Source organism: Hirundo rustica, chromosome 7 (genome assembly GCF_015227805.2).
Source record: "Hirundo rustica isolate bHirRus1 chromosome 7, bHirRus1.pri.v3, whole genome shotgun sequence".
NCBI lineage: Eukaryota > Metazoa > Chordata > Aves > Passeriformes > Hirundinidae > Hirundo > Hirundo rustica.
This window is the reverse complement of record NC_053456.1, coordinates 36,133,904-36,147,604: the sequence shown is the minus strand read 5'-3', so window position 1 is coordinate 36,147,604 and position 13,701 is coordinate 36,133,904. Positions and strand designations below refer to the sequence as shown.

The following is a 13,701-nucleotide window of genomic DNA, read 5'->3' as shown; positions in this document are numbered from 1 at the left end:
CTTGGCACCCGCCTTTTGGGATAATTGCAAGTATTAATGGGATCCAGGATTTATCCAGGCCCACAAAAGGGCAAGGCGTGTGGTGCCCATCAGCTTGGACCACAGCCTGAGCTCAGATCTTAGTTCATTCTGCATCCAAGGCAACACCTCCTCCTTAAAAACAGTCAAAATTACCCAGAACCGAGTTGTCTTTTTTATCTGTGACCCTCCTTAATAAATGTTTGCTCACCGCAACACTGTACAATTAACATGTCCCATTACCGGATTGGTTAGTCATGCAAAAAACCCTTCCCAAGCAGCGGTTTCATCAGAACCTGGCTCTCCTACACAGCTGGAGGAGGGCGTGACACACACCCCCTTTCACACCCAGCTTGCCAGGGCTTTTGCAGGGATGCTGAGGTAATTACCAACCAATAAATGCCCGCTCTTAGTCACTCACAAATCAGGATGGCAGAAAAAAAGAAGTTAAGCAACATTAGGAATAAGGTTTCTAGGTTCCATGCCCCGCATCCCATAAAAAGTCAAGCTTGAAAAACCACCTTCAGCCGCCTTTCACCTCCCTCCCACGTCTACAATCAAAACATCCTTTACCAACGCCAGTGAGGGTGAAAAGCAACGAAAAAAGCAGGTGTAAAAAGGAAGGAAAGCACTGCCACTTCCACCACTAAACCGTGTTCCCAAGTGCCACATCTACAGGTCTTTTAAATCCCTCCAGGGATGGGGTCTCCACCACTGCCCTGGGCAGCTGTGCCAGGGCCTGACCTCACTTTCAGCGAGGAGCAGCTCCAGACCTCGAGACACACGTGGGTAGGGCACATCCCCAGGAGCAGTTTCAGGTGGGAGGCTGGACTCACACCAGGAATAAGGGGTGCTCTGGGTCCCAGCCTCTACACACATCCATTTATCGATGACACTGCGATCCCACAACACACACTGCTGCTCCAGTAACACTGAGAATTCCTGATTTAGCTCATTTCTCCAGACATCAGTGTTGTCTTCAACACTGAATAATTAACACTGATTATTCCTCTTAGCTCTATTCACCATGGAACAGACCTGCATACGTATCTGCAGCAGATCTGGATTCAAGACCAGGGGCTTGGAGCAAACTGCTCCATAGTGGAAGGTGTTCCTGCCCACAGCAGAGAGTTGGAACAAGATATTTAATGTCCCTGGAATTTTAAGAGGTCTCCCTTGACCAGCCTGAAAACAAATTTCCCGTTCCTTCTAAATGTTGTTCGCTGCTATAGAACGATGGCATATTTTTCCATTCCTCCAACACCCAAAAGACCATTTCCAAAGAAAAAAAGCCGAAGGGAAGAGAGGGGGGAGGAAAGACCTGTTACTAAATAGTAGTCTAAGAGTTAAAAAAAAAATGTTGCTTATGTTTTTCTCAAGATCCAAATCTGTAAATCCACCAGACTTTGAGTGTGCGGTGCTGCCAGGGCTCATCCCGCCTCCGGATCCAGGCCGCGCTTTGCAGCGCGCCGCGCGGGGAGCGCAGCCTCCTCACCCGGAGCGGGATCAACCATTTTTCATCCTCCCGGGATGACAGACCCCTCCAGAGGAACCACTTTTAAGCGCAGACAAATAGCCGGCGCATTCCTCCAGCCCTCTCCGCAGCATCCCACACACGCCCCTTCTCCCCGCATCCCGCCCCGCTCGGGGCTGTGCTCCGCTCGCACCCGGGTGGAAGCGCGGACATCCATCATCGGTTTGGGATGCTGCGACAGCTCTTTCTGCGGGCACTAAGTGGTACTCGAAGGTTGCTCTGCTGCTACTCATCACAACTTACCACCCTGCAACTTCTTGTAAGGCTCCCTGTAAACACGAGGAGTTGTTCTGCAGCCGCCTGTGGTGCTGGTGCAAAGCCCATCACCTGGTGGTCCTGCCATCCCCGTTCACCCCCGGCCAGCCGAACTACAGGAATCTGCTTTAATCGCTCATCTACCAGCGGGTTATCTCCGAGCAGGGACCTAACTCACAGCGCAAGGGATGTCACGTTTAATACTCCGGAGGAGCTCCGAGATGCCCGCGGAGGCGATACCCAAACTGCGGGGATCCTGCCCGGAGCCCAGGGCAGCATCGCTCCGTGCCCGTGCCCGCCCCGGCCGGGCTGCGAGCCAAGCGGCGAGAGCAGCCCGGCTCCTGCCGCTCCTCCCGGCCCGCAATTAGCACAGATCCGCTCCCAGAACGGGACGAGTCCCTCAGGCCCTGGGACAAGAGCAGCCAGGAGCCACGGCAGCCAACCCAAACAAGTCCTTTGGCTCGCAGCCTACGCCGTGTGTCCTGAAGGGCCCTCGGCAGCGGCTCCCGCTCACCTTTCATTCCACAGGAAGCGGAGCGGGACGTACAAGCACCATAAATACCGGGCTCTGAAAGGTGTCGGACCCACTCCGGGGGCTGGGGACACAGAGATACACCCTCTATTCATCCCACCTCAATCCAACACTGCAAACGGCTCCGTGACCTTCTGCCAAGCTCACAGAACACCCCGAAAACACCCCCACAGGATTTTGCTTGACAAAGTCCTGCTGTCCCTCCGATGGGGTCACACTGGGAAGTAGAACCATGGAAATCCTCCATCTCATGTAGCCAGTAAAAGACCACATTTGCCACTTCCCACTTAGGAGAAGCTCTCTACCAAAATTTAAAGTTTTACAATTCCCAGCAATGAACCCAGAAATGCATTTTTAATCAGCCAAGCACAGGTGTCTCAAACACTTCTTTAAAAAGCTTCCAGCGAAACTCGTGTGATCAAAGTGCAGAGGGACCTCTCTGAACACACCATCCACTGATGCCCACCCTGGAAGATGTTCTGGAGATGAGTTTCACATTCCCAGAAACAGCACTCGCTGCCTGCTCACCATCAACAACTGCAGAGATGACCCTGCTGGCAGGAGAAGCATTCCTGCTCTCCAACAGCTGCAGAGCAAGGTCACTGCGAGCAGCAAATACTACTGGTACTGACTTTATAAAGCAAACACTTCTTATGTCATTCCAAGTGATGTAAAGCAGGCGTTGCATTTTCTCTTTTCCCAAGAACTTTTTGCAAAAATAATTATAATCATAATTCTTTGATTCCTTATCCTTAATTCCTTACAGGTGTTTCACATTCTGCCAGCAGATCCAACACAATCACCACTCAAATGTAAAAGCCCAGACATGGAGAAAGAACAGTTGGACTTGATCATCTTAAAGGTCTTTTCCAACCTGAACACTTCTAGGATTCTACGAAATGCCCCATATACACCAGCAGCATCTCAGAATTAACACTGCCATGCTGAGACAGACTGGAAAGGTCTGCCAAAACCTTTTAGGGACACGGTCCCTGTGATGCTGCTTGTTTATATGCCTATGTTTTGGATTTTATTGGACACTTCATTGCCTTCACTGTCTTGCTTTTTTTTGGTACGAAAAGCAGCCCTAAATGTTACCATTTTTGCAGACTGCAGGTTAAACTCTAGACACACATCACTCTAAGTAGCGGTTCCTTTAGCAAATTGATTGTGGGAGGCAAAATTAGGTCACCTGAGCAGTTCTTAAGAGTAATTCGGACGTGATTCCACTTTTGTCTCCTGGAGAGGCCGTGCTCCATCCGCTGTTTGTCATCACAGATCAGCGTTCAACCAGCAGACAAGAGAAGGCATCTGGACCAGAACAACATTGTGCTGCAGGGGGCCAGCAATACAGAGCCCAAACTCAGGGGCTCTCTGGAGCCACAGGGTTTGCATTAAGGCACTGATCTGTGTTCTCCTGTCACTCTGCACTTGTCCATTAAACAGGCCTGAGTTCACTGTAGGCAATTCTTTACTCAGATGAAGAACACAGACATCTCACAACAAAGCGGAGAATAGGAGCTACCAGCAAGAAATCAGCATTTGGCATCAATAATGCTCTTAACTGCCAGCACAAGGAAACCACGTCCTGTCCTAAAAACACTGGAGGCTGAGCAGGAAAGGGAATAGGGGCGATGGGATGCGCAGTAAAAATGCAACTCAATCATTTGTCTTTGTCTCACCAGGAGAGAGGTAAAATGTTTGGCATTGCTTCTCCAGGAAGACCGTGCCTTATTGCCAAGGATATTCTACCACATGGGATAATAAAAGTCACAGTAATTTTAATTTTCATTTCTCAGTGTGGATTACGGTACTTCCTTTCACATCAATTATGCCTGTTATGCACTTCGTAGTCTAAAAGGCTCTTGCTTCCTAAGACTACATTATTTTATAAATAGAACAATGAAATACCCTTGTCTCATATCCATTCGATGAAGATGAGGGAAGGTATCACTCAACTTTATGTGAAACGGAAAAAAATAAAGTTAAATCAGTTACGATTTTTTTAACCATGACATATGCTAGGGGTACTATTTAAAAAAAATAAATAAATTATCTTCAAGCAATTTCCAAATTCCATAAAATCTCTGCTGTCCAGGCATAGCAGGTTTGATCCCAGCAATTTACTTAACAGAGCAAGACCCCTTTTTTAAAGGGAAAGAGGACAAAACCTCTTGAATTCTTCTGCATGACTGAGATCATCCTTTTGATTTCTGCCTCCAAGCTGATAGAGCTGGTAAAATTACTATACTCTGCCCATCCATCAGCTTAAAAACAAAACAATCTGACTGAAGCTGGGCTTTTACTGAATAAACCAGGTAGTCCTTGGTTATCTTCTCACGGAACAAAGAGGCATCCAGAGAATTAAGTGCGAGATTCATCTGCCCCTTTAATGTAAAGGGTTTTTTACATCACATCATCTGACAGAGCAGTTGTATCCTGCTGCTACAGAAATTAGTTGAAGCAGGACAGGCAAAAGGAAAACATACAAAAAATAAAACAGATCACAGAAACTACATATACTTCAAGCTAAGACACTAAAGTTTGTTGTCCTGAGAGCTACATGGTTGAATTATAGATATAGAACTTGATTTGTACTTGGTTTATCATTCTGCCAGTCCCCCAAGGCCTTGGGGATGGAACAACCAATGCTAAAGCCATTCCCACAGGTGATCCCAAGATTCTGCTTCCACTTCAAGCTGCCAACACAGATCTGTTCACAGACTGCAGTTATTCACAGGGATAACTGTAGAAATGCGAATTCTGTGACTTTAATTTGCTTCTAAGCAGGCTGCCAGTGTCACCGAGGAGCCCTGCTTGCTGTTCTTTTCATCTTCCTGAGACAAAACAGCCCAGACACTGACAAACAGCAGCAGGGCACCTCGGCCATCTGAGGGATGCTCAGAAAGACATCAGCTGATCCAGCTCCAAAAGGCTGCTCCTGTCACCTGCCTGCCCTCTCAGCTGCTGGCAGGCAAAGATTCCAAGAATAAACTGCAAGAAAACTCATTTTCCTACACACCCAGCATTCCCTGAGGGGGCTGTTAACAACCTAAGTTGGTACACGACGCCGCTTCGGAATCTCATTTTAAATACAGTATTTATTAATAGATAATACATTATTACAAAGCCTTATTTTTGTCAATAAGAAACAGTACAAATTTCAAGAAGTCCTTTACCTCATTTTGGATATTGTGCTTTTTTTTTTTTTTTAAGAAGCTAAATGCTTTTTAACTTAGGTTATCATACGTTTCCTTTAATCCCCTCTCTGGCACAGTAAAATATTTTGACAGGCAGCATCAGTTGTAACTCAGGACTGCAGCTTTTGCTTATTACTTGTGGTGTTTCAGTACCTCAAAAGCAGGAAGATTTCCAGATGCCTGCCAGCTACCCAGTGTTCCTCATTTTTAGGCAGGTTGTTTTCACCTCAAATCACCTACACACTCAAAGAGACTGCACTGCAGCGAGGCAAAGAGAACTCAAGAAAGCACTTCTGGCTAAACTTTCAGCTCCCAAATATTGGAATCAGGTGGATTTGTCATTAACAAGGATCTAGGTGAGCACTCCCAATCACAGGATGATCTGCACGAAGCCTACGGCAGGCTCTGAAGGGCCATGAATACAGAGGGTTGTGTGCTTATGGAAAAGGACTATTCCGAAAGCATGGACTTGGATCCATCAGTGTAAGGAAGAGGGAGGATGTGCCATGACACCTGTTCCTGCCACAGCCATCTATTAACTGAGCAGCACTACTCTTCTGGGAACCTGATTAAATTGCTGCCACTACACAGCACTTCTCTGCAAAGTCAGGTGTCACAACATGTATCACAGATTTGACTGGATTTTTTAAACTGTAGGTAAGGAAATAAAGCAAGGAACAGGAATGGAATGGGGAGGATAGTCTGGGCTCATCTACAAGTAGAAGACAGGAGTCTCAGCTATGGAGTTTCATTCTGGATAAGACATTCCATAGGCTCAAACTGGACCTACCTCAGGGAACAGAGGCTTGGGGTACAGTTACAACTTTACACTCCCTTTTGCAACCTCAGAAATGGAGTGTAGCTTTCCCCACAGGCTTCAGGGAGACCTTTAGGTGCTGGAAGGCTGCCATAAGGGGGTTTAAAAAAAAGAAGGCTGCAGAGGGACATTTCACAAGGGCTTCTAGTGGACAGACAAGGGGGAATGGCTATAAACAGGAGGGCAGGGATAGATGGGATATTGGGAAGGAACTCCTCACTGGGAGGGTGGTGATGCCCTGGCACAGGGTGCCCAGAGAAGCTGTGGCTGCCCCTGGATCCCTGGCAGTGTCCAAGGCCAGGTTGGACACTGGGGCTTGGAGCAGCCTGGGACAGTGGAAGGAGTCCCTGCCCATGGCCTTTAAAGGTCCCTTCCAACCCAAACCACTCTGGTTCTACACCACCACTTCTCTCTGTCTCTTCAGCTGCATCCACCATCTATCAATATAGGGTGTTGTGTGGGTACACATTAAGGTCAGCTGCTTGCCAGGCTTTGTGTGGGATTACACAATCATGGCCCTCTGGCTGAGGACAGCAGATGGAACCTGCTCCCAGCTCTGACCCTCCAGGTGCTGCACTCAATAAGCCACCCCTGCGTTATGCAAGCCTTACATTAAAAATCTGCTCGATGCCTTTCTGCAGCTGAACAAACCATGACGTCTGTAAAGGCTTTTAACAATCACCCAAACTTTTTTAAAAGCTTCTCTCTTTAAAAACAAAGTACAGTAGTAAAGAAAATGTGATGTGAAATCGGCTCGAGTAGACGCGTTTTCAAGCCATCCTCGAAGCCAAAAAGGTTTTAGCAAACACAAAGAGAGTGGCTTTGGGTAGGCACTTTGCAAACTACTCACCGACCCAAGGGGCACTGAAGGACACCAACAGCGTGGTAAAATGAACCATGCAAAGCAGCAAACCCAAAGAAGTTCAACTCCAACCCAGCTTGCTAGAGTCTGTCCTAGCCCAGCAGCTACACCTGCACACCCTCCTCGGGAATGGAAGTACCACCATGCACATGGAAGAAGGGAAGAGAAGGGGAGTCTCCTTTTAGACCAGAAATTATCCTTAAGAAATCCCCCCAGTGAAGGATTAGAGTTGTTGGGATGTACAAGCAAACTATCGAGGTGCAGCATGAGAGAACAGTCAGGGAAGCTGAAGGGGCTCGGCTGTTCCCTCCAGATTTGTAGGAATGTTGAACAGTGGCAGGAGGCAGAGATCCAAAACACCCGCTTGGATCAGCTGGGAAATGCTGTTAAACACCAGCACTGCAGTGCTTTCAGAAGAGTTAGACCCCTAAAATCCCAGAGCGGTTTGGGCTGGGAGGGACCTCAAAGCTCGTCTCATTCCATCCCCTGCCATGGGCAGGGACACCTTCCACTGTCCCAGGCTGCTCCAAGCCCCAATGTCCAACCTGGCTTTGGGCACTGCCAGGGATGCAGGGGCAGCCACAGCTTCTCTGGGCACCCTGTGCCAGGGCATCACCGCCCTCCCAGGGAACAGTTCTTCCTGTATTCCAAATTTTACATGTTCAACCTGTCTCAAATCAATAGACAAAGATACTGCTTGAACAAAAGATTAAAATCTGAAGAACACTGATGGAAGTTAATTTCTTAAGAGCAACTTTTAATACATGGATTTGTCTCAATGTACTAAGACAGCACACAAATTTTCCCTTCACTATCTCACATCCCACTTTTTAACATCCTATTCCTGTTCAGCAGCATTTCAATGGACAATCTGCCTGTCATCTGAAGACCTGCCATTAGATTTAATGCAGAAAACTCATCCTTTAGCACTTCAGAAGATCTGCCTGAAACAGAAGCTCTCATTAACACAGGGACCAGCAGGAAACACGGCTCTATATGAATTTTGATTAGACTGGCTCTGAAAGGAGAAGCTAATTCCTGAAGCCAGCCCTTTCACCATGCACAGGGCTATAAAATTTGCCATTTCCTCCTGGTCCTCTACTTCTCCTCCTGTTATTCCAGTGGTTTCCATGCCATTTCATTAACAGGATTAGAAAAAAAAATTAACATAATTTTCTAACTTGCCAAAAAAAAAAGGGGGGGGAAGAGTGGAGGGGCGGGGAGGGGGCTGGAAAATTCGCTTCCTTGCTTTTGCTGTTTTAGCTCCAAAGCTAAGCAAGCCCAGCTGCTCAGGAAATACCATTGGAATGAACACATTATTGAACATGGAAGAATCAATCGAGATTGCTGTCAAAAATTTCACATGCTGCAAGCAGGCCAGCAATCAAAGGGCACTTACGAAATACTTCTCAGCCATGTTGAACAACTTCATCTTTCAAAACTCGGGCACACGATCAAAATTGCTTAAAAGAAAAAAAAAAAGAAAAAAAAAAAATCACAGAAAAAAGAACTGAATTAGAGGAATTTCACCAGGAAGCCAGGAGCTATTTTTTGTTATTAACACCTGACATAACCTGACTGTTCTCTAGGTATTGCACTTATTCCAGACAAAATGAAGAGGAGGAAAAAGAAATTATAGCTAAAGATTACTCCTTTCCAAATATCAAGGCCTACTCATTTTGTGACTGATTTCATCCTGGATTCTTTTTACTGACATTTGCTGACAAGACACCAAGAACACGGACTCTTTAAAAGGCAACTTCAGCCTATTTTGCTGTAAATACTTGAACCCCGTGGAGGTTTCTCTTCGTCAGCTGACAGTGATGAACAGTTTGACCATGCCAGAGTCGCTCAGGGCTCTGCTACAGCCATGATGAGGAAATTTCAGGGTTTGGAAAGACCTGGGCTAGTGGAAGGTGTCCCTGTCCATGGCAGGGGGTGGAACTGGATGAGCTTTAAGGTCCCTTCCCAACGCAAACCAGTCTGGGATTTTATACCAGGTTTCGCATGTCCTGATGCAACAGATCGGTTTATGGTTTTCCTGCATTTTCATAATGCTGTGCTACTCTGAAGTAAATATCTGCAGCAAGTCTGCTGTCCCTTGCATCAAGACATGGAATGAAGCTGCCTGTTCAGCTCCTTTTCCAAGCAATTATTTGGATTCTTACTTATTTCCCCTGAAGAACTTTTCGGCGGCCTTCATTATCTGACAGTTCAGATCTCGGAGCACACAGGAGGACACTGGGAACTGCTGCTGTTCTTGCAAATTCTGTATTTCTCCATTACTAAGCTGAATAACCAATTTTTCCTGGGTTTTTCTTATTTTTTTTTTCCTCTTAACTGTGCTGACCATAACGCATTATCGCCTCGTGGAATTTAGGTCTGGGATATTCCATTTAACAGCACCTTAAGTTTTTCGTTTCTCTAATATCTGCTCTGATGTGCCTTTAGTTACTGAAATGTTCCCAGAAAAGGAGCGACTTCATTCAAAAACTCCGTACCTCCACAAGAAATACAAAATAAAAAATCATGCAAAATCACGAAAAATGAGCAACCAGCCCTCAGGGAATCAGCGTACAGTGGATATAAAACAAAAACATCCCCTCAAGCACCTCCTCTTTTCCCTCCTCACCCCAACATCCACAAGGTACAAAGAAGATACAACCTTCATAATTCTGTGACTCCACCATGAATAGAAAAACATTAAAAACCACTATTATCCATTTCTGGCACCTCAAAACACTGCCCCCAGTCTACATTTGAAGCCTGGCTCAAATTAATTGTTACACAAGGATGATGCTGTGCATCCTTCCATTTATACTCCAGACAGGGGGGGGGTTTGAGTAAATTTCTTATAAAAGCAAATTATTACAGAAAACTTAAGCCCCCTGCTGCTCCTAATTTGAACTGTTGTTTCAGCTCGAAGCCACAGCATTTGCTAATGGCCCGGATTACTTAGCAGAAATTAAGTTTTGCCTTAGAATCTCTTGAATGAATGACATCAGTGAGGAATAACCTTTGTGAACAAGAGTCCCGAGGATCCTGGCAAACATGAGAAAATAAAGAGAACACGGGTTTTGAAGCTGAAGATTAAAAGGCTGCTTTAAAATGAAGATTATTTATAACAGGTGAAAGCTGAGCAGATAATGTATTTGCCTTCCTGAGAGAATGAGCTATGTCAAAAATCTATTCAAAAATTCAAGTCCTGTCCACCTTGAAAAACAATGAATGTCTTTATTTTCCTTTCCCTTCTTATCAGGAACAGATTTCCAAGTATGCTCCTTCAACTTTTATTATGGCTTTTATGTCCAAGTCAAATAGTTTGCCCTTGGCATATGTGAAACTAAATACTGACAGTTATTGACTGTAAAAGGAAATTCTTAATTGGATGAATTACACCCTCTTGATTCCAACAACAAATTTGTAGAAATGTTAAGTCACACACAGTGTGCATGATTGCACCATGATTCCCATTTTTTATGGCACAGCTCAAGTTCCCAGAATTATACCTTACTTCATTGAAAAAAACAGATTAATTGAGTAAATTCATATGAAGATTTATCATTTTCTCTCATTTAGGCACCTTTAACGTGTTTGGTACTTCAATTAACTCGTAACATTATGAATTGTATAATCAGAATGCTCTTGAATAATGTTTAATTAAGACCCAAATGTCATAACAAAGGTTATCAGAAGTGTATTTAAAAGCATGTTTGACTTGGGAAAAGCTCATCTTGATTCAAACCGTGAAGTGATTTGGAATTCAGTGCACTGGGGGGATTATTATTAAAGTAGAAACACAGATCTTCCGAAGAAATCCTGAATTCCAGAGCATACAGCTTGCTGAGCAATTAGTATAAATAACTCTGACCTGTCCCTTTCCCTTGTTCACTGAAATTGGGATGCTCATAGCATAAGGAATATTCTCAGGAGAGAAAGACCGCAATTTGTTGTCCCACCAAACAAGCACCTCAAGGAGAATACTGCCAGGTGAACAGTTCCAACTGCAGGTGTGATTTTTTACAAGTTAAACCAACCCAGGTTTTATGCAGTAATAAGGAACCTAACTGAATTATGTCCCTCTGTCCTAAAGGAAGGAGTGAAGTCACAGTGCACCTCGGCAAGAAGCACTTCAGTGTAAAATTCTTCACCCACCTTACCTTTTCTCTGGTCTTTCTTCACCAGGAACAATGTGCTCAATGTGAAGAAGTGAAGTAAACCAGCCTTTGCAATTAATATCAAAGAATATAATTATGTGCTCATGAGAGGGTGAGAACGCCAAGAGGAATGGCTTATCTAAAATTTGGATTTTGCCCCCAGGTTAGCGACTGCAGTTCCTCTGACTGGAGACCACCTGAACCCCTAAAGGGCCCCAAAGGACACGAAACCTGTGACTGATTAATCAGGATTCAATAAACTACTGCTGAGATTGGCCAAAGCACACAGTGCAAAGCCTGGCCCCTCAGAAATCAAACAGTGACCAACCTCTGCCCTTTCAGCCAGCCAGTAGTAGGGAATTTTGGGAAACAAGTGCAGCATCTGCACAACATTTTACTGAATTTGGCACGACTCGGGGGCAAACAACCTCAAGAGATTTTGAAGGCACAGCATTAGGTGTCACAGGTGGAGCACTGAGGCTCTGCTGTCACCCTGTACCTGTCACCCTTCACCAGCAGCAGGCAGATGGGGATTTTCCTGGAGCAATGGGAACCTGGAGCAGAAAAGGCTGGGCAACCACCAGCAATCTCTGCTTGCAGCCAGCTGCTCTCACAAGAGAGCAGAGAGAGAGAGCTAGAGAATGGGAAATACTTCCAGAAAGTTGTGTCAAACTTTCTGGGTTTGGGGTTTTTTCCCCCACCTCTCAGTTTTTACACAGGTTTTGGCCTGACTTTGCCTTGTGCAGGGGGTGAGACTAGATGACCTCCTGTGGTCTCGTCAACCTGAATTATCCTGTAAAGGTAAAGGTTTTAAAACTGCTCAAACATGATTTTGCCTTAATAAGTTTCATATCAAATGAAAACACTTAAAAAAAAATGAGTATTTCTCTAAGGAAAGCAAACTCGTCTCTATCCCTTTCATAACATTCTGTGCAGTACAATGAAGTGAGAGAATAAAACGATTGGAGGGATTTTCCCCCTCATAACACGCACACACAAATGATGAAGATTCAAGCTTAAGAAAACAAACCAAAACCCGCTAATCATAACATAGTAATGTTACATGAAAAAAAATCTCATTAAAGCCATAGCAGTATTACAGCAATGCCTCCTGATACCAGTAATCATACATTAATAAACCTAAATCGTATTTTATACTGGAATATCACTTCCAGAAGAGAAGAACCATGTCCAAAATAACATTCTTTAAAGACACTGAAGCGTCTTCTTGAAATACTTTAAAAGCAAAACCAAACAACTGCCGGGTAGCAGAACTAAAGGGGCTTTCCATCAAACCCCAGCTATTACTGTGGGGAAGCAGAGGTCACTCCATCCTGTGCTCCCCATGTGAAAGGCTCCTGGGTTGAGTTCCCAGCACCTCCCAGCGAGAAGTGCTGAGGGAGGGAGGGAGGGAGAACTCGTGTGTCCTTACCTTTGGACAAAGTGCCCAGTGCTTTGGCTGAAGCAAACACTTCGCCCCAAATCCTTCCCAATTGCCAGTGCTTCTCTCTTCCTGTCACTCCAGGCACTGCTGTCTCCCCATTTCCACGCAGAAAACACAAGATTTGAACCAGCAGCTCTGGAGGAGGGGCACCAAAGCTTGGGTTTGATTTAACGTGGAACACAGGTATCCATCCCTTCATGCTTCAAAGCAGCCTCCCTCTTCTGATCCCTCTTTTATAAAAAAGCCTAATTACTCAGCTGCACCATTTTCTGCGAAAACATTTCAACACTCCCACATGATGTATGGGTTTGTTTAAACACAGGTAATAAGGAGCATGTAAAAGATTCATCCTGCCATAAAAAGCAGTTTCGGTCCTATCACACAAGATGAAATTCCAAGGTGTAACTCATCCATTAGCAAAATTAGTAAGCCTAATGTATGGATCACCAAAATTCCCACTTCAGGGACTGCCAAGTTTTTATCTCTTCAACAAGTTCCATGACAGCTTTCTTTAAATAGTTGAAATTTCAAGTACTTCCCAAGGAAAACACAAATTGTGAATTACAGTTCAATCATAACCATCCAATAAAAATCACTTTCATATAACCACCAGCACTCCCAGGTCGTTCCCCCTGTACACCATCATTTTGTAAGGCTGCTACGAGACATTTTCATTTAAAAAAAACAGATAAAGTCAGGATTTTCTAGCACTTAGTCCAATCAGAACAAGATTCAAAGACAGCTTCTGGGAAAATCTCAGTTACTGCTAAAACCTGAACTTTCTGTTTAACACAAAGAGTTTGTTCTTCACACAGGCCTCAGTGAGACACTGACAGAGTAAAAGGTTCTGCTCACAACTGGCATGTTCACATATTGGAAATG

At 44.9% G+C, this 13,701-nt stretch overlaps 1 protein-coding gene across 8 annotated transcripts in view; it reads right to left on the bottom strand.

The window, feature by feature from the left end:
• AGAP1 (ArfGAP with GTPase domain, ankyrin repeat and PH domain 1) overlaps positions 1–13,701 on the bottom strand; it is a 305,411-nt gene that overhangs the window by 242,530 nt on the left and 49,180 nt on the right. The window lies entirely within an intron of this gene.